Source organism: Protopterus annectens, chromosome 8.part0 (genome assembly GCF_019279795.1).
Source record: "Protopterus annectens isolate FY-2018-M chromosome 8.part0, PAN1.0, whole genome shotgun sequence".
NCBI lineage: Eukaryota > Metazoa > Chordata > Ceratodontiformes > Protopteridae > Protopterus > Protopterus annectens.
The window spans coordinates 660907968-660930425 of NC_056741.1; positions in this window are offsets into that span (position 1 = coordinate 660907968).

Below are 22458 nucleotides of genomic sequence, written 5' to 3' on the forward strand. Positions count from 1 at the left end.
AAAATACAGGAGTAAAACTGACCCTCTTAACAATTCACAAAAGTGGTCATTTTAGAGGAAGGTGTGCTTAATTTCTGTTATAGACGACTGACAAATCATTACAGTGGTACAAGTTTGTTCATACAGAATATGTCAATAACTCACAATCACATATTTTATGTCAATGACACAGATTAATGGTGTTATTATCCTGACTTTGCCCATGACTTTGAATACTTCTGTCTATTGCTGTCCATGAGTCTGTTGCTATGTGACCCAATCTTTTGAGACCTAAGTGACATTACATTCATATTCAAGCAACTCTTTTGGCACATCTTCACAATATGCACATACACCCCCCCCATTCTAGATATTATTCTTGCTAAATGTCCTCTCCAGTGATCATGTCAGGTTGCTTATATCACAACCAATGATCTCCACTGACATGTGACCTTGTATGAGAGTCATGTAATATAGAATTAACTGTGTGATTATATGAATATACAAACACAGGGGATGTAATCAGCAGTATATACTGCATCATGTACATATGTGATTACTGTTCATGCTGCAACTTTTTCGTCTTGGGGTGTACGTACTTCATGTCCTTATCTTGTGTACATTACAATGTTTCTCTTGTCCTCTTACCCATTCTTTCCTGTCTGTGGCCCTTTTTAATATACATACCTGCCCATACTACCATCTTTATAATGCAGTTTATCTACCCTTGATGATCATCCCCAAACATTTACTTCAGTATGACAAAAACTTGCTTGTACTGTACTTTGCAATGAGTACACTTTCTTATTATGTGTTAGCAATGCATTCATTGCTTTAAATTGAACCCCTGTAATCATTGTGGTAGTCCACACAATCCTGTAGAACTAGTTATCCTCAGGTAAACATATCTGCATGTCTGAATGTGTTCATGCTGCTTTACATTGTTTCCTGGTTGGCGATACTATTGATGGCCAGAAAACCTTGCTTGTATTTGTGTAAGTGTGATGCGTAGCATGCATATGCAATTAGCACTACTGCTCATCACACAAACATGAACACTCCATGTAGGCTTTGTGCTAAGCCTACACAGAGTTTATTGAATCCCAGGAATTATATTATCTAACAAGTATGAAGTGAGGGTTTTTTTTTTTGGCGATGAAGCCCTCCACTGATGGAGTTTTTCCACCAGTCTTGAGCCAGGTCTTAGTGATGACATGTATATCTACATTTTCCAGGATAAGTAGTGCTTGTAGGATGTGAAGTTTTTTTTTGTTAAGACTTGTAGCATTAAGCAACAATACCTTCATTTTGCTCAGATTTTGTTTACTTATTTTCAAGGTTTTACAAGTCTGATTTTGCCTAAAAAAGGCACAATGAGGTAGATGAGGTTTTAGCCAATATGTAGAAACCTTGGAGAGAGACACGCAGGGCATCCATGGCAAAGAAGTTTGCATTTTATTGTCAGGCTTTCTTCATAGTTGAGCATCCTCACCAATTGCAAAATCTGTAACATCAGTGATGATTGCTCTTTTATAACCTAACTTAGCAACAGCCATTTACGCAATATTCTGCAACTTTGAACTGCAAATGGTGTGAAAGCCCTAGCATATCATCAGTGCAGCATTTTTCATAATTTTGGTCATCTCCATGTCTTTACATTTTATGTGACTTTTTCAGGTTCATATACATGAGCAACACTGGACTCAGAAAAATGTTGTGTTTGCTTCTGCCTGCTGTTTGTGCAAGTACAACAGCACACATACAGATGACTACAGGCATCACATTTTAGCATATATTTGAGTGTCTTTTATATGTGGATAACAAATGTGCTATTGAAGGGGTTTAATTTAGAGATGGTCCCCATCACATAATTTACCAGCACAAGAGTTTCCCTAAGGATACATTTTAGGAAGCTTGAATGCAAAGTTAAATGGATTGCAATGCTGCTGGTATATTGCTACCCTACAATTCTCATAACTCATGACTACACTTCGAATGATTTTATAGACTGCAACCATGTTATCTGCATTATCCTGTGCCTTATTGCTCATCAAACTATGTAACCATGTTAGATATAAACTGCCTTTAATGCATACATTAAGAACACAACGCCCCTTCAACTTTTACAGAAGTCATACAGAATGATTACTTTGCTTTTCCAGAGACCCACTTGTCATTAATGACAAGCATCCTTACTTTTTGCTAGCTTAAGAATACTTACTTTTTGCTAGCTTAAGAATACTTACTTTTTTTGCCTGTTTCATTTTGCTTTTTTCCTTCTTCTTCCTTTTGACATCTGAAAGTTAAAACAACTTATTACCACATTTTGTTAGAAAAATAAAAAAAGTTGCTTGTTTTGGACCCAAAAGCACAGATTATCCAAGGTCTGTGCTTCCAGCATTATTAAGACCATTCAGTTAAGGACATCAGATGCAATGAAATTAGAACCTCTATATTATTTTAGTCATAAATCATCTTAATTATACAAGTAGAGTAATTTAAAAGTCAAAACATTTCATGTCTAGTGAAGCTAAATCAAAATTACGAGTCAAAATTTTACAAGAAACTAAAATGTTATATATTGATAAAAAACTGTCCTTATTTTTGGTTAAAAAAGAATAGGAATTATGAGGAAACAAGCAAAATGTTGTGGCACAAGTTGAGGCAACCCTACATAGCGTGGTCAGCTAAGAGTTATGGCAATGTGTAACGCACTTAAAGATGCAGAAGTCAGGGCATTTTCTAGTAGCTTTTAGTTTATCAAACTGCTCCAATAAGCCCATAATGTATGTGTAGTTGCAGTTGTTGGGTTACTGTATTTTTTATTTATTAATGTGAAGGGGTTGATTTTTGTAGACTGACTGCATTTTTGGAGTGTGTGTGTGTGTATGTACATGCATGTGCATTTTTTTGTGTGCAATGTGTGTATTTTTATTGTTTCAGTCTATGTGAACAGAGTTTAGTTATGATGGTTATGCCTCTGCTTAGTTTTAGTTTAGCCTACATTTGTATAATGTTGTACATGTACTTTTTCCTGATTTGCTTATAATGTAATTTGTATATGCGGTATGTAGTGGAGGAGTTAGAACAATGTGGATGGGGGATCTATTGCTCGCTAAACATAAATGAATGAATTAATGTCAATTGCCCTTCTGTACTACACAGTCACACTTTTTCGTCTACATTTAGTTTTCTTTTCATGATGTGTATTAAATATGAGCTTGCAAAGAATGAATTGCAGAATTCAAGTACATTTTATACAGGCATTAACAGTATTAGAGAAAATCTATAATACTGTACTACAAGTGACAATTCCACTTTATTGCTTGCTTGCTTGCTTACCCCTCCCACCCACTTGTTTTTCACAATCCTAGCCTCTTCCCAACATCTGAGTTACATCATCCTTGATTTATCATACTCTGTCATACTCTTCAGCTGTTTATCTATTCTTTCAACACACTATAATTGGCCAAGGCTGCAATTAAGTAATATAATTAAGCAAGAAGTCTAGTGGTCACTTGGCCCTTAAAAGTCATGGGGTTCTACATGGTCTGATGTTCATTTCTGAGCTTTTTTACAATCTTTTGATCCAGTGATGACTTGAACAAAAATTGTGACCAAGGAAAGAAAATCAGTCTTATTTTCTTTCAAGGAAGACATAAGTTGAGTCCAAGACTTCATGTTCATATTTACCAAATAAGTCTACCTATCTCTACACACATACACACACACACACACACATATACACACACGTATATATATATATATATATATATATATATATATATATATATATATATATATATATATATATATATATATATATATATGGATTCACAATGTAATCCCAAAATACTGATATTCTGAATTTCAGTATTTTAAAATTACATAGATGAAAACAGCAAACCCCGAAATCCTACAACCGCGAAATTCAAAATCCCGACAATACACTACACACACATCACACAGAAACACATACACACAAATCCCCCCAACTCTAATATAAAGTACTAAACTACAGATAAGCAGGGGGAAAGCCCGCCTGCACCCCCATGTGGGAAGCTATACCGCCCCCACACCCCCCTACTTATATATACATATATATATATATATATATATATATATATATATATATATATATACTAACTCCGAGATCGCACAATCAGCCACACAAATGTAACTCACACCCACACATTTTACACTCCCTCGCACACACACATCACAGTCACAACACACACTAAGATACACTAAAGCCCCTAACCAACACACATACACATACACACATACCCAAACAAGCACTATACCATTCACACACAGCAACACCAGAAGCACTAATTCAAAATCTCTGCACTTCGGGATTTTGAATTAACCGCCTCTGGTGTTTCAGGATTTCAGGGCTCCGGTATTATAATTTCGAAATACTGACATTTGTGATTTCAGTATTTCGAAATTATATAGGGAACCCATATATATATATATATATATATATATATATATATATATATATATATATATATATAAATTAAAACAATAATTGAGAAGGTCACTGAAAAAACAATCAGTAAAAATAAAATGAAAACTCCAGCAAAGCTGGAACTTCCACTGAGTTGCTTCTTTTTGTTACAGAAGTTCATCAGCTTCATGATGTACATGTTTTTACTCTTAAGGTAAATGTGTTATTTTTTTATTGATAATAATAAAAATTGTGTCAGGGGAGTTAGGATTAAACCTTTTAGGTAAAAACCACCAGTGAATACATCAGTAGCTACTTTTGAGAAGACCGTGATGCTTGATTTACATTTTCTGTTCCTTCATACATCTATTATCAGAACTTATCTAAAGATAAATGTGGTTATTTAAGTCATCTGGATTATAACAATTCTACATGTATTTAGCTGTTAAAGGTACATATCACTATGGAATTCAGAACACTGTCATTGTGAAGCAATAATGCGTAGTAGTATTGTAAGATGCTGCTAGATCATAGTAACCAGTTAAAAAAAAACTGATGCTTTTATGAGATGGCTTTTTATGAGGGCATTATTATAACAGATTATAGTATGAATTATCTGTACTTTTTCTTACCAAAGTAAGACAAGAACAGCAGATTCCCATCTGAGAGATCAGAGTCAATGGAAGGGATTCACTTACTGAACATTTCTCAGAGTTTTAGCACAGCATCTGTCTCCATTGTTACCCTGTAGTAGAGCATGGTTGAAAAATTCTACAGGATTTTTACAATTAATGGATGATATACAACTTTAGCATAAATATTTACTTCATAGTTTGGATATGAGGGACTATGATACTTTCTTGCTGTGCTTACTACAATACATTCTAACCAAAAAATGTTTTTATCATGATTCATAGTGCGATTTTTTTTCTGGTAAAGGGGCACTTCATCTGCCCCTATTTATTTCAATCTTTTTATGGCATTTTTTGAAGAACACATGATTTATCATTATTTTTTGTATATATGCAAAATATATGTGGTGGTGTATTTCGGATGACTACTATATTATTTGGAAGTTCAATTTTCTAGATTTACAATAATTTGCTCAATGCCTTAATGAGAACAAACAGGAGATGGAGTTTACTGTAATCTTTGATTCTAAGTCTGTTTCTTTTTTGGATGCTTTTGTATATAGAACTAGTGAAAATACTTTATCTACCACTCTGAGTAGCACAATTTTTCTCATTACTCTTTGTTGAATGCCAGCAGTTGCCATTGCTACATCTTGTCCAGTACCCCTAAGCTACATTTTCGCCATATCAAAAGAATTTTCTCTTACTCTGGTGATTAGAATTATTTAGAAGATGTTCTTAACCAAAGTTTATTAGTTAGGGTCTGTGAGAAATGTGCTGCTAATAAGGCAGGTTCTGAAGGTGATACATAGGACAGCAGCATCTTGCTAGAATATAAACTGCATTCTGCCAAATCAAAATATAAGATCCCTTTAGCCGTATAACCTTTGGTTACAATGCAGGGTAGTTTATATATATTATAAACAAACATTTGGACATATTGTTTACCAACATGGACTTGGCTGACCTTTTGCCAAGCTACTATAATTTCTCTTATCATAGGGGCAATACTGTAAGGCAGGATATGTGTTGCTTCCCATGGCGGCATTGTAGGTTTTGACCTAAAGTCCTTAGTACTAAGTAATTTTGCACTGAAAATTCCAGAAAAATACAATTTAAGACATTTGATTACTTGCAGCATTTCTGATATTATTTATCTGGATTTTATTTTATGCAATCAATGCCTATTATGTTGGCAACACATCAAGACCTTTCAAAAATGGATTGGAGAACATTAAGGGACATTAAATGTAAACACATATAAAATGCTTTATATAAGTGTCAGCAAAATATGTATTAATGTATGTGTTTAGTGCTTATTAGAAGCTAAAAGAGTTAACACATTTCATTCTATTTTATGTGCAGCTTAGTTTTGTATGAAGCTAAAAAATACTTTTGAAACTGCAGTATGCTTTCTGAAACATGCAAGATGCTCTCTGACCTAATATTTGCTAGCACAGCAAAATTCATGTTTATGCCTTTTGCAAGTGTACTGAGAAGCAGGTGATTATCTGCTAGGTCAGGAAAATAATGAATAGAACAATACTGTTTTCTATAATGTTATTGAACTTGAACAATCAGCTCTATTCGTGTTATGAGAACATGCACAGCTGCAGAGGAATACAGATACAGTTAGACAAAGACTGCTTAAAGAAATGAACTATAATCTGTACTTGCTTTGTGCTCGAATTAGCCATAGTACCTTGAATGGTAACATTGCATAGTGAGAAGTTGTATCTAACCGGTGGTCATCAAGGCCATGTTGTTTTTCTTAGGAAGTTTTTCATAAAATTGATAGTGCAAGCAGAAAATCAAGGACAAACAGCTGCTATGAAGTAATGATGTTAGAACTTGTGATTTGTTACGTCAGCTTAGTAGGCAATGTCTTGTAAGAAATGTATAAGAATGGCTCCACTTCCTGATTCTAGTTAGACAAACTCTGTATTAGCACGTTTTTGTCTCCTTGCTGCAAGATTAAAGTGCCTTAACCTGAACCTGCCGTGTATTGATCTTTTTGAAGTTGTTTTTTCCTTTGACAATAAGCATACTCTAAATCATAAAGATGCTATATAATGATAATATTGGAGCTCAGCCTGATAAAATATTTATTGATAATATTCTACCTGATAGGGAACATGTGTGGATTGTACAGTCGGATGCCCTTTCTATCCAGGGCTTAATTAATATTTGAATTAATGTGGTTTATGCATCCTTTGATTTTTTTTTTCTTTTCTGATGCTTCATTTCTAGCTTGCTCCTTTAAAGGGGTGGTATCTTTGTCTCACTAGTTTATATGCGCAGGCCTCCAATTGCATGATTAGATTAACTAAAGAAGGCACGGTTATCTGCTGAAATGGTTGTTTTGACTGTGTTAGATCTCTTCTGTTTTTTTTTTTTTTCTTTTTCTGCTGTTCTTGTCTCCAAATTTGTCATAATAAATGGTTTTGGACTGATTCTGTGTGGCAGTGTTTCTTCTGGATATTTGGATTTTACTAAGAATGCCTGCGTTTTGTGATTTTGGGTGTGTAAATCAATTGATTAAACTACATTTCTAGATAAGGCCAGATCACAAATTTCATGTTCATCTATAGAACTAGAAGTGCCAACATTTCAGTTGTTTATTTAGAAAGTTTAAGTCACCCAGAAAAAATAAAATTCACACTATTTTACTTGCAATACATTTTAAGAATAATAATTATTCCACACTATTTAGGCATCCTATAACAAGCCAGAATATTCAAGATTAAGTTACCAAAGGACCCCATTCTTTCACTAATGATTCACATCTATCAGATTTTAACACTAATTTAGAAATCAAAAAGTCATGAACAAAAATTTCTGCTTGGGTGGCCATGCCTATGGCCTCCTAACCTAGCCATCAAATGCCTGGTGAACATCCAGGCTATATCAATTCAATGGCAATAAACTATGGTACAGATTGACTGAGAACCATCACCCCCCTTCATGGAAAAACATCTCCATTTTACATGCCAATGCCATCAAGTGCTAGAGTGGCTAGTCAGAGCCTGGGCTGTTTGTGCTCTTGTCAGAGCTTTATTCCTCAATACCAACCATACAGGCTAACGATATGATTTGTCAAAAGATTTTTTTTGAACTATTGCATTTTTGACCATTTTTGGTTTGAAATTATATCTCGGAATTGTTGCATGTAATTAATTGTTGGGACATGACATGGGTATTAAGGTGATGGGTACCTTATCTTCCTCCTTTCTTTGTATTACATAACAGCTGCTCACAGACTGTAAAGAAGGTGGATGCCAATCAGTTTCTTCCTTCCCCACATTGTAACATTGTGACATGTGGGTTGGGGGTGGTTTTCTGTAATGCTGCTTTTTGTTATATTATGTAAGACAATGACAAACAGAGCATCACCATGCATAAAAGATGCAGATAAATATAAAAAAAAATCACACTATCCTTACAGTCTATTTGAATCATTTTGGCTTTAATAAATGTTTGTTTCTGTCTTTCGGCTTTTCCCGGTTAGGGGTCGCCACAGCGGAACTCTGGTCTGCTAATGATTGGCAGTAGAGTTTTACGTGCTGGCTGGCCAGGCCTAACGCACAACCTTCAACGAAGGAACACCCATTCACGGATGCTGCCACACAGAAGACGCTCTAGCTGAGAATCGAACGGACAACGTCTAACTGTGAGGCGACAATGCTACCGCAGCACCACCACTGCAGTAAACAAATGTAAACTATTCAAAAATGTATAGATTTGTTAGGAGTAAGTTACCAACTTTGGCCTGCAGAAGATCATAGGTAAGTTAAAGAATAAGTTACCAAATTTTACATACCTGCTGCACCTTTTACAGTTTGATAAATTACAGTTTCACTGCTGCTTGCAGTATTCTCCCTGTGGACAAGAAAAAATATTTATAGAATTTCATATTGCACAAGGATTTTAATTTCAAAGCTGGGTTGGCAGCCAGTGATCCTATTACAGATCTTTGCCTAAGATACAAATATTTTTTGATATGCAAATGGTACTGAAGTGAAAACAGTAAAAAAGCAGACATATATCCTCCCTGTTGCATTACATCAACTTTAAAATATAAGTATCATGGTATACACTGAGATGTCTCACAGGAAATGTAAATATTTCAGGAATAAACAAAAAAAAGATCCATCAAAGCTGCTTTATTCTATTAGTAATTGACAATAAAATTAATTTTTCAGCAAAATAGATGGTTTCTCTAATGAATTCTGATATCTGAAGTTACTAATGTGCTAAGGTATTTGCTCAGTAACCTAGTGTGTGCAGGTGAGTCAAGCCAAAAAAAAAAAGTTTCCTATAAAGCTTAACCCCGGGATTCATGAAGTTCGATGCAAGGACAGCGTTAGTCTTGCACTGACCATGTGGCATAGAGATGGCACAGCAGCACCGCATGCATATTAATGAAGGTGCGCTGCCGCAACTTCCATGTTCATAGGAAATATGCGTGAGTGCAGGGGGCATGTCTAACCGCTGCATGGAGGCGTGAACATGTCAGCTCCAGATGCGCAACCTAAAATGCTGACTAGTATAGCCTGCCTCTAATAATAATCACTCCTGTCAGTGTCTGTGGATACTGAAATGTATGCAAAGCATACAAGACAGTTTTGCGAACACCAAAATAAAAAGTAAACACAAAGGCATGTAGCTGAATATTGAGTCCCCGTCCCTCGAACAAATGACATTTAAAACCCCATGCCCGTATTCCATTGTAGTGTTGATTGTTTTACCAAGTGGAAGCGAAACATAGCATGTTAGGGCGCCACTGCCCTTTGCTAAGCCTAGCCCAATGGTTAGGGTTACCACCTGTCCCACTTTGTGAGGGACAGTCCCTCTCTTGGCAGTTGTGTCCTTACCAAAGCCATTAAAAATGTTAAATGTCCTGCGATTGTAGGACATAAATATGTCCCATATTTTATGTAATAGTTCCATACAATACTTATTTCTGTTTGCAAAATACCTAAATGTTACAAGAAACGAATTATCAACTAAACTGCTACAACAATAAGCTTTCATTTAGGCATAAAACTAAAGTACTATCCTTTGTACTGACCATGGGTATGTGCTGGCCTGTAAAATCTGATGTGTGTCCCGAAAATGTCCCATTTTGGTCACTTCAAAAGATGGCAACCCTACCAATGGTCAGAGCATTCGCTCAATATCTGCCCATTCACGGTCCTGGCTAAAACTCTTGCCACCCCTATAGTGCCTTTTTAGGCAAGGTTCAAAGGATAAAACCACCACCGTAACAGATACAAGCATGCAAATTCTGAAGGTAATGCTACTCAATGCTAGAAGTCTAAGCCTCAAAATGCACTCTCTCAAGGCACTCCTAAAAATGGAGAACATTGATATCTGTGCAGTAACTGAGACCTGATTCAAGGCTCCAGAGAGCACCCTTGCAATACCATGCTACAATTCTTACCACACTTTTCGGCCACAAAACCAAGACCGAAACACTAAAGGTGGAGGAGTGTCCATATTCACCAAGGATATTCACACTTCCAGGCTAGTTGCCCAACACAATGCATCTGAAATTCTCCAGGTACAACTAACATTAGGTAAGACTGCAATCCAAACTGTGAATTGCTACAGATCCCCCACCATGCCCCAAGATTCTCACTACACCTTTCTAAACATACTGGAAAATATTAAGATACAACCAAACACCCTAATACTGGGTGATTTCAACTACCCTGCCATTAATTGGGAAAACTACTCGGGTACCAACTCCTTTTCCCAATGGTTCTTGGAATTCATAAATTCCAATGCCCTGGATCAAGTAATCCATTGTCCCACCGGGGGCTCCAATATCCTAGATCTGGTCATTACCAACATGGGAGATAGATGCTCTACACCAGTGGTCACCCCCTCATTGGTCAGGTCTGACCATAAGCAAATCACCTTTGACATCCACATCCCACCCCCATCCCCCCCCAGTAAGGAAACCTCCTTATAAAACTTCTCCAAAGCCAACTTCATGCTACTGAAGTCAGAAATGACAAACTTCACAACACCCATGCAGATCGGATCTGGATGTTCGACTGCAGAATACTACACTAAGGCACTGTACGAGCACATCCACTCATGCATGAATCGTGCCATCCCAAATAGAACCAAGATGCTCTTCTCCAAAAAAAGGAAGCCAATCTGGTGGTCTCCTGCTATAAACAAACTATACAACAGAACGAAGAAACTGTTGCAGAAAAGAGGAAAAACCCAGGATGCAAAAAACTCCCTCACCAGCCTCAGTAAGAAGCTGAGATCCCTCATAAAATCCTCAAAACCTAGTTACGAAAATAAAATTGCCAAAGAATCCAAAGACAACCACAAGGCATTCTATAGTTATGTGAAGAATCTAAATGGCATGCTCAGATCTGCTCTGAGCTACAACAGAATGGCATTAAATATACCGATCCCAAGGATATTGCCCTAAAGGGCCCATCCCAATACCAAAAGATTACCAAATTCTGATAATCACAGACACACAGGTAGAAACTGCACTCTCCAAAGCTAAGAATACAGCATCCATGGGACCAGATGACATCCCAGGCTGTGTACTACATGAACTACAAAATGAACTGGCACCTCACCTAAGTGTCATGTTTAATCATAGCCTCACCTCAGGCTTCATGCCCACTGAGTGGTGCACAGCTACAGTTATCCCACTCCACAAGGGAGGATCCACCTTGGATCCTGGGAACTACTGTCTCATCAGTCTGACAAGCCTGATCTGCAAGGGCATGGAATGCATTATCATGGAACTTATAAACAAAGACATTGGCAACCTTCAAACACTGGACCCCACCCAGTTTGGGTTTGTGAAGGGCCGATCTTGTCTCCTGAATCTGATTGACTTCTTCGAATCAGTCTCCAGAGCTGCGGACATGGGTAAGGCGGTCCACACAGCCTATCTGAACCTCGCCAAGGCCTTCAACACCATCCACCACTTTGGAATCATAGATAAACTTACTAAGCTGGGCATAAATCCCTATGTCACTCGATGGGTTGCCAACTGGCTTACTGACAGAACCCAGACTGTAAAAGTAGCTGACTCCAAATCCAACTCCAGACAAGTGACAAGTGGAGTACCTCAGGGTTCAGTCCTGGGACCACTCTTGTTTGGCATCTACTTCTCTGAAGTACAGGCCAACACTAAGAGACTCTGGCTAACAAAGTTCACAGATGACTGCAAACTGGGAGCCATTATTGAATCCCCAAATGATGTGGATATTCTACAAAAGGGCCTTACAGAAACAGATGCCTGGTGCCAGCGCCATGGGCTCAAGCTTAATGCCAAGAAATGTATAGTTATCCCATTTGGAAAAAAACATGTACCCATGAATTACCACATAGGTGGCAGGACACTAAACATTGAAAGTGTGATGAGAGACTTAGGGACACAGGTGGACAGTGGTCTCACTTTCGATAACCACATCACCACAACAGTCAGGAAATCCTTCTATGTGGCACACCTCATCACTAAGGGCCTTTCATCCAGAAAAAAGGAGGTCATTGTCCCACTGTACTCATCCCTTACTAGAACCATTATAGAGTATAATGCCCCATTTGGTATGTACCTCACAAGACATCGGCAATAGCTGGAAAGGCCACAGGAATACCTCACTAAAAGAATCACAGGCCTAAAGCAGATGCCATATGTTGACCGGCTAAAGAAACTCCAGCTATACTCTGTGGCATATTGTCTACTTAGAGGTGATCTCTGCTTAACATACAAGGCCATGTCAAACCCTGAGCTGTTGGACATACTCCACTTAAAGAAATCCCAATCCCTCAGAGCCACATGCTCCAGGGTTCTAAACCTTGTCATCACAATGAACAAAATATGCTGGAGGGATAGGTTCCTGACCCAGAGACTCCCCATACTCTGGAATAGACTGCCCATACATGTCAAGCAGAGTGCCTCCTTGGCCCTTTTCAAAAGGAACCTTGATGATTGGATGGGATATAGGAAATTCACCCCGAGGATCATGTCCGTCGCCCTGCTAGACAGGGGTCCAGAAAAGTAAATATTGTGGGAAGAAATATCCAGGTAATCATTATGGCTAGGCTTGCATAGGCCTTAGGGCCGATAGCCTATTACCAACCTATGAACCTATGAACCAAGTCATCCTTGTCTGGACGGCCCAAAGATGAACAGGTATAACCCGGGTCTACCTACCATGTCATGAAAGATAAGTAATTGCGTGTACCTATGTGCGTGAAGTACAGTATGTGGAAGATCAAAAATGCTAGGGTTATCCTCAAAACCATATTGGTACCAGAGATATCTAGTGTACCCAATGTGTTCTGTTGACTTTGCCATGGGCCATCAACCAGAGAAGGGATGGATGGTGTGTGTGGAATATGGGTGTGGGGGGTGACGGATAATGTAATAATTCGACAAGGGGAGACTGGGTCGATGCACAATAGGTGAACTGGAGGTGTACGAGGGAGCAGTGGGTGAATCAGAAAGAAAACCAAAGAACAAACATTCGCATCTGCAATACAACCTGACAAGCCATACTATAGAACACAATCCCACAAACATTTGAACATTAAAATGTGCGATACACATGTACAGAAACGTTACCAGCTCACACCCACATAATGGTCTGGCCTGAACTGAGCCATCCAACACCAACACACCTGGATACATAATTGAATACTCATCATCCCCTCTACAGCACACCCCCCCTCATCCTGAACGTCCACCAAAACCACCCATACTCGGGCTGCTAGCTTGGCGCAGCCATATGTGCACATAGTGACCCCTACTCATATCTAGTAGGCAGTCTCACCCAAGGCAGTCTCAGGATTGTAAACTATTTATCCCTTGCATGTATACCCTTACCTCATTTTCATAAAGCCAAAAGAATCGAGGCCATTGGTCCCCAAAATTTTTGGATATCCCTCATGGGATAAGTATCTGTTCTAGAGATTAGACTTGGTGTCATGACACAATGTCCAGTCCCGTAGACATCTGGACACAAGTTGTATGAGCAGTAGTTGTCCACAGCCCTGCTCAGCCTCCAGCCAGTCCTGCAGTACCTACAACCTGGGATTAAACACCTGACTGTGATGCACGTCTCCCCACGTGCATTATCGGGAATATATACCTCTCACATTCTCATAGCTACACATCACACATACATGCACATAAGTAGTTGTCAAGTATGTGTCCAATTCATAAATATGTATACTTGCAAATGTATACATATGCATCTCAGAAGCATATGAATAGTAACATGTACTATAAATATGTACACCACCCAACTGTCAGATTTGTTGCCAGTACTGTGAAATGGCTGTAGTAAAGTCATATATCCTAATTACCATCCATAGAGAATGTATCTCGGATGGTTTAGTGGTAAAACCAGTGACTATGGTGTTCCTGTTCCTGGGTCCAAGTCATGCAAGGGCTAATTTTATATGATGGCCACAATAGTGGCAGTCGGATATAGGATGATTAAGGCGCTTTAAAGCAGACGTAAGTAGGGTAACCACCTGTCCCACTTTGCTAGGGACAGTCCCTTTTTGGACAATTGTGTCCTGACCAAAAATATTAAAATGGCAAATGTCCTGAGATTGTAGGAAATAATTATGTCCCATATTTCATGTAATAGTTGCATAAAATAGTTATTTCTGTATGTAAAATACCTAAATGTTATAAGAAACAGAATAAGCAACTAAACTGCTAGAAGAATAAGCTTTCATTTAGGCAAAAAAATTAAAGTTCTATCCTTTGTACTGAGCTTGGGTATGTGTCGGCCTGTAAAATCTGATGTGTGCCCTGAAAATGTCCCACTTTGGCCATTTGAAAAGGTGGCTACTCTAGATGTAAGTGGGTATGCACGCGTGGATGTGCAACGGTAAGTGGCGGTCATTCAACAGTATGGGAAATGTAAATAAGCATGTAGGTGTATATGCATGCGTATGTACAGACCGATATATATATATATATATATATATATATATATATATATATATATATATATATATATATACATATATATATACATACACATATATTTATAAAGAATGAACATGGTCACAATATAGCAGTCATAACAAATGTGAAGGGAAACAGCAGTGGAACCACCCGTAATATTTAGTGCTGTCATATAAGGATGGCCAGAGGTGAGCACAGCTCTGCATCCCCAACCACAGGTAGGATGCTAAAAGGAACTAACTATGTCCCCGTGCTAAGTCTGAACAGGTACAGGGCAATCACAATCAACAGTCAGATGAGCCAAAAACCGGAAGACTAATTGAACACACTGATCATGATATGAATGTATTTCCCAGGACTATAAGCTTGGGACGTCTGAATATACTTGGAGTGAGCCAACATACAGGACGCTTCTAAAGCAGTAGGGAATGGCGCATGTGTAGTGGTGCGGTTTTCCCAACAGGAAAATGAATGTCTGCTGTGTTAGTGAAGTGTTGAGGCGTGTGTTTGGGTAACTATGAACCATGGGTATACATATAAATGAAGCTAACACCAATAGTGTAGTGGTTAGAGCATCTGACTATCAAGCAGATGTTGCCGGTTCGACTGCAGCATACACTATTTATGACACATAACCCGTATACGAGCATATCTTGCTAATTTTATGATGTATAATGATATAATACCATTGAAATGTGAATTGGGGTGATGTATCACAGTAAGAATGTAGAAGGTTTTTGCGTGACGTGAATCGGCGGTTAAACGGAAAACCACAGCTGAAAAGTGTTGTACTCACCCTTTGTTCTGCCCAGCAACACAATAAACCACTTTGGCCAGGCCTGACACCAGGACCCTACACATCACAATCAATGTGATTTACCACAAAGCCACGGCAGTTATACCTAACTTCGATGTTATCACAAACATAGCAGACAGCACAGTCAGTCAACAGTATGATCAAAGTAATTAAATCATATAGGTTCATAGGTTCATAGGTTCATACTAGGCTATCTGCCCGAGGGCATTTACAAGCCTAGCCCATCGTTTTGTGGCTTACGCCACCCCTTTAGTATGGGGAACTATACCCATTATTTTGCTGTGCCTCTGTCGAGCAGTGACACTGAGGTAATCCCTGGGGTATATCTGCGATCTCCCATCCATTGGTCAAGATTTCTCTTGAACAAGGCCAGCGAGGTGCTGTGCCTCACATGTACCGGGATTTTGTTCCACAGCATAGGGAGTCTTTGGGTGATGAATCTATCCCTCCAGCATGTCCTATTAATGGCCGTGTCAAGGTTTAAGTCTCCCGCCCTTGTGGCTCTGATGGATCTAGATTTTTTGAGGTGAAGCATATTCATCAAATCTGAGTTTGACATGGCCTTGTATGTTAGGCAAAGGTCACCTCTGAGCAAGCGGTAAGCGACTGAATAGAGCTGGAGTTCTTTCAGTCGGGCAGCATAGGACAGATTTTTGAGACCCTTTATCCTTTTGGTGAGGAACTTTTGTGGCCTCTCCAGCTGCTGCAAGTGTCGGGTCAGATACATTCCGAATGGGGCATTGTACTCAATCATTGGTCTGATGAGTGATGAGTAAAGGGAGACTATGACCTCCCTTGATCTAGATGAGAATTGTGTCATGATAAGGTGGGCAATGTAGAAGGTCTTCCTAACTACTTTAGCTACATGGGTGTCGAATGACAGACTACTATCAACCTGGGTCCCCAGGTCCCTGATAACTTCTTCTGTGCTCAATGGATTGCCACCTATTTGGTAGCTAGGGGTAACCTTGTTTTTCCCGAAGGGTATGACTATGCATTTTTGGCATTTAACTTTAGGCCGTGGCTCTGGCACCAGTTATCCGCTTCTGTGAGACCCTTCTGAAGGATATCTGTGTCAGATGTGTTTTCTACTATGGCCCAGTTTGCAGTCATCTTCAAACTTTGTCAGCCATAACCCTCCTGTGTTTGCTTGTACTGGAAAAGTAGATGCCAAACAAGAGTGGGCCCAGGACTGAGCCCTGTGGGACACCACTTGTGACAGGCTTTGAGTCTGACATGCCGCCAGCAACTCTGACCCTGTGGGTTCTGTCACTCAGCCAGTTTGCAACCCATCTTGTGATGTATGGGTTGACATTTAAGCTGATGAGTTTTTCAATGATACCCGAGTGGGGTATTGTATCAAGGCCTTAGCCAGATCGAGGTAGGCTGTATGGACTGCCTTTCCCTCATCAATGGCTTTGGTGACTGTTTCGAAAAAGTCAACCAAGTTTAAAAGGCATGATCTGCATTTGACAAAGCCAAACTGGGTTGGATCCAAAGTCTGCAAATTCCCTATGTCTTTATTTATGAGGTCTATTATGATCCTCTCCATGGCTTTGCAGATAAGGCTTGTCAAGCTAATGGGCCAGTAATTTCCAGGGTCGGTGGAGGCACCGCCTTTGTGAAGTGGTACCACAGTTGCAGTGCGCCACTCCCTGGGTACGTATCCAGAGGTAAGACTTTGATTAAACAGCTGTCCTAGCTGTGGGTTTAATTCCTCATTGAGTTCATGGAGCACACAGCCGGGGACACCATCAGGTCCCATGGATGCTGTGTTTTTTGCTTTGGAGAGAGCAGTTCTCACTTGGGTGCTGGAGATGTTTGGGGGACTGCAATCGCTTGGTATAGATATCTCTCCTTTGGGAGTTTGCACTGAACCTGTCAGCCAGTATGTTGGCAATGTCTGTAGGATCAGTAATCTTCACATCATTTTGAACTAGCTCTGAGCATATCTGGGAGTTTCCTTCCAGGTTTCTAACATAGATAAAGAAGGCCTTATGATTGTCTTTTGAGTCTTTAGCTATAGATGTGTATGCATGCGTACGTACACACACACACACACACACACATACACACACACACACATATATATATATATATATATATATATATATATATATATCTATATATATGTATACATATATATATTTATATATATATATATATATATATATATATATATATATATATATATATATATATATATATATATATATATATATATATATATATATATATATATATATATATATATATATATATATATATATATATATATATATATATATATATATATATATATATATATATATAGGGTAACCACCTGTCCCACTTTGTGAGGGCAGTCCCTTTTTGGGCAGTTGTGTCCTGTACAATTAATGTCAAATGGCAGATGTCCTGAGATTTATTGACAAAAATATTTCCTATATTTATGTAATAGTTGCATAAAACAGTTATTCTGTATCTGAAACACCTAAATGTTATAAGAAACAGAATAAGCAACTAAAATGCTACAAGAATAAGCTGTCATTCAGGCATAAAAGTGAGGTTCTGTCCTTTGTACTGCCTGTGGGTATTTGTCGGCCTGCAAAATCTTGACATTTGTACCAAAAATGTCCCACTTTGATCATTTGAATGGGTGGCAACCCTACATATATATATATATATATATATATATATATATATATCTACAGAATGAACATGGGAACAAGAAAGCATTCATAACAAATGTGAAGGAAAATAGCAGTGGAACACCCGTATTATCTAATGCTGACATATCAAGCTGGCCAGAGGTGGCCAAATTCCCTGCATCTCTAACCATAGGTAGAATGTTAACAGTGGGAGTAACCTTGTTCACGTGCTAAATCAGATTTTCAAACAGCTAGAGGCAGTCCCGATCCCAATTCGGACAAGCCTAAACCTGGATGACCACATGAACACCCTGACAATCAAACATACCTATGTGCCAGGACTATAGGCTTTGGAGGTCTGAATATACTCTGAGTGAGTCAACATGCGGCACGGGTCCAGAGCAGTTGGGAATGGTGCATGTGTAGTAGTGCGGTTTTCCCAACAGGAAAATGGATACTTGCTGTGTAAGTGAAGTGTTGAGGCGTGTGTTCGGGTAACTATGAACCATGGGTATACATATAAATGAAGCAGAACACCAATAGTGAAGTGATTAGAGCATCCGCCTAACGAACAGGCATTCACGGTTCAAGTTCGACTATAGCACATATCATTTTCCTTGTGGAATGAATGTCGTACTGCTGTAAAGCCGACATTAAAACATGTAAAACTGAATGTGTGTATCGCATGGGACTATTAACCAGATCCCTTCAATCAAAGTGGTACTGTCATAATGATTAAAGCACAAGTAAGCACAAATAAGAGGCAGTAAACATATGTAACACACAGTAAGCATATGCGAGTGCACCTGCGCGGGTGTAAGCAGCACCCAGCATAGGAAATGTATACATGTATGTACAGATGTAATATAAATAAATATATATATATCTATATATCTATATATATATATATATATATATATATATATATATATATATATATATATACACACACACACACACATATATATGTGTGTGTGTGTATATATATATATATATATATATATATATATATATATATATATATATATATATCTATATACATTAAATATATATATATATATATATATATATATATATATATATATACATTAAATATATATATATATATATATATATATACATTTAAAAAAAAAATATATATATATATATATATATATATATATATATATATATATAAACATCATAACAATAAAGCATACACAAGGGATGTGAAGGGAATCAAGACCAAATATGGTATTATATAGTGCTGTCAGCATATGTCATAAAAAGCTGCCCAGGAGTGAGCAAAGGTCCTATAGGGATGCCACCTTTTCAAATGCCCAAAGTGAGACATGTTCTGTAGAAATGTCAGATTTTCCAGGACAAAACATACATACAGCCGTGCATAGTACAGAGCTTTACTTTTTTGCACAAATAAAAGCTTATTCTAGTAACATTTGAATTGCTTATTCTACTTCACATAACATATAGAAGTTTCATATATAAAATAACTGTTTTATGCAACTATTAAAGAAACTTAGGATATAATTTTGTCCTGTAATCTCAGGACATTTGCTATGTCTTGATTATTTTGGCAAGATACAACTGTCTAAAGAGAGACTGTCCCTCGCAAAGTGGGACAGGTGGTAACCCTAAAGTCCCACCTTGGCCAATTGAAAAGGAGGCAAATCTATAATAGGTATGCGGTAGCATGACTAGGCCGATGGATGTGGCTCCCAAAACTCAATTACTTGTTTGTATTAAAGAGTCTCGGTTCCCATGTATCAGCCAGATGGGAGCAGATTGTATGAGGAACACACAAATAATATTATTAAATCACTGGCCAGGCCGCTGATTCCGTACAGTCGAATGCCATCCCGTCGCCTAATGGGCAGCCATTCCCGATACTGTAGGCATGTAATCCAATGTAGTAGGCATCACAAGGTAATATTGTGGTCCTTGCTCTCACCCAGGGGTGTGAGTGTCAGATGAAAGCACCAATGTCAGTGCATTTGCAAGTGCGGGAGCGAGCGGGTGTAAACCTGTTTGGCTACCAGTATGCAAGTATTGCACTGGTAAAACAACATTGAGGCTAACCGAGTGTAAGAAGCTGTAACAAGAGGTCAGCAGTGCTTAACACCAGGCAAACCCACGCTCACCTGCTCCCAACTGCTTTAATGTGCCTTACTCCCTCCATATCCAATGGCCTTGTTCTGCCCTGCAACAAAATAAATGTCCACTGCAAAGCTCGGAACCAGGACCCTGCACACACAGCTAATGTGATTTACCAATACACCATGGCAGATATACAGACAATGGACAGTACCACAAACATATCATATAGCGCAGTCATTCAACAGTATAGGAATGTATCTCACCATGTAGATGTATATGTGAGTGTTTATGCCCAGCATGTAGGTACATACATATATAGAGATATATCAAGAACATACCATGTGGCAACAAAGCATTACAAATGAATGAAACGGGAAACACCAGCGATGCCTGTATTATGTAGTGGTGTTGTTCCATGTGATCTCAAGACTCCCTCAGACAGACATGTGTCATTCATACATGCAAATAGTTGTACATTGTCCATATACATCACTCTGTGCATGTTATGTACATTAACACAACAGTACCTGTCCAATCATTATGTGGGAACAGTACTCTTGCAAGGTGCTGTGTGCAACATCATCATCATGATAAAGGTAAATGGGGTAACCATAGAGGGACCAGTAGTATTGTGTGTACAATGGGGTCATCCTCATAATGTGTACCTGGACCATTTAGGAGTGATGTGCACACCAGGATCGTGTGCCTGAGGCACAGGGGTGAGGATAACAGGAGTATGTTATGATGCATATTACAAGGGTTACATGTGTCCAGTGGGCACGTGTGTGAAATGAACAGCTAAGTATAAGGCAGGTGTTGTCCTAGGAGCCGATTGGCTTTGTGTTTCCATAGGTGAGGGTCGGATGTAGGGGAAGGAGTGTAGGTATGGTCGTGGAGGATAGGTAGGGTAGGATCACAGACAAGACAGCATACAGGGTTGGTATATGACACATGTGGGGGGATACACCCCAGACAGGGATGGGTGTTCGGCATTCACAAGCCCATGGGAACAGTGGGACAGAGGTCCCCAGCCATGGGCAACTGCCACTGCACCTAAACAGCTGCAAAGGAGGCAATACTGGGGGCTGTCCAGGAGGGGCAGCATCACCCTGTAAATGTGACACTCTACCAATAAGCTTGTGTATCTGGCTTCAGAACCCCTTAGTGAGCCCCCAACACAACACGTTTGGGACAGCACGACCGCAGACATGTACCTGTCTGGTCCTGCTTCCAGGGGGGACATGCTCCATCCTCAGTGGTGGTACCACCAGAAGATGGTGCAGAGCCAACAGAGATTGATGTCCAAGGCTGGGCCCCGTATGTCCTAGTGCCCGATGCCATGGTCAGCTGAAGTGGGACAGGAGGTTCTGCCGGAACCTCCCAACCCATTTAGCCTATGGTGTTGCAGTTTAAACCCACACATGGCTTAGTGATAGACACCAGCATACAGGATTACCTACAACAGTATGCATAGATATCACCAGCAACCCAACACAACAGATGGTAAACATTTGCAGAGAGAGCACAACACATGCATATATACTGCATGCCATCTGTACAATGTGTAGTAGACGTGTGACCGCAGCTATGAACAGTTGCCTATTATTGGCTTGTCACTGGAAACCCCAGACAGTGTCTGTCATACCACTGTTTCATGTGACACATGTCAATTCAGGGATGCGACGGCAGTAACACATCCCTATCATCATGTACTGTCTGCAACCCTCACACTATGCTCCTGCTGTGCACAGATGTGTGTTCAGTGTGTAACACAGGAAACAAATGGTTGCACACACTGATCAGTTCACAGATGGCCCTACAGATGGGGGTCCCTTACGAACAGAGTACTGTCATGTCTGTATTAAAACATGCAGAATAGCCAT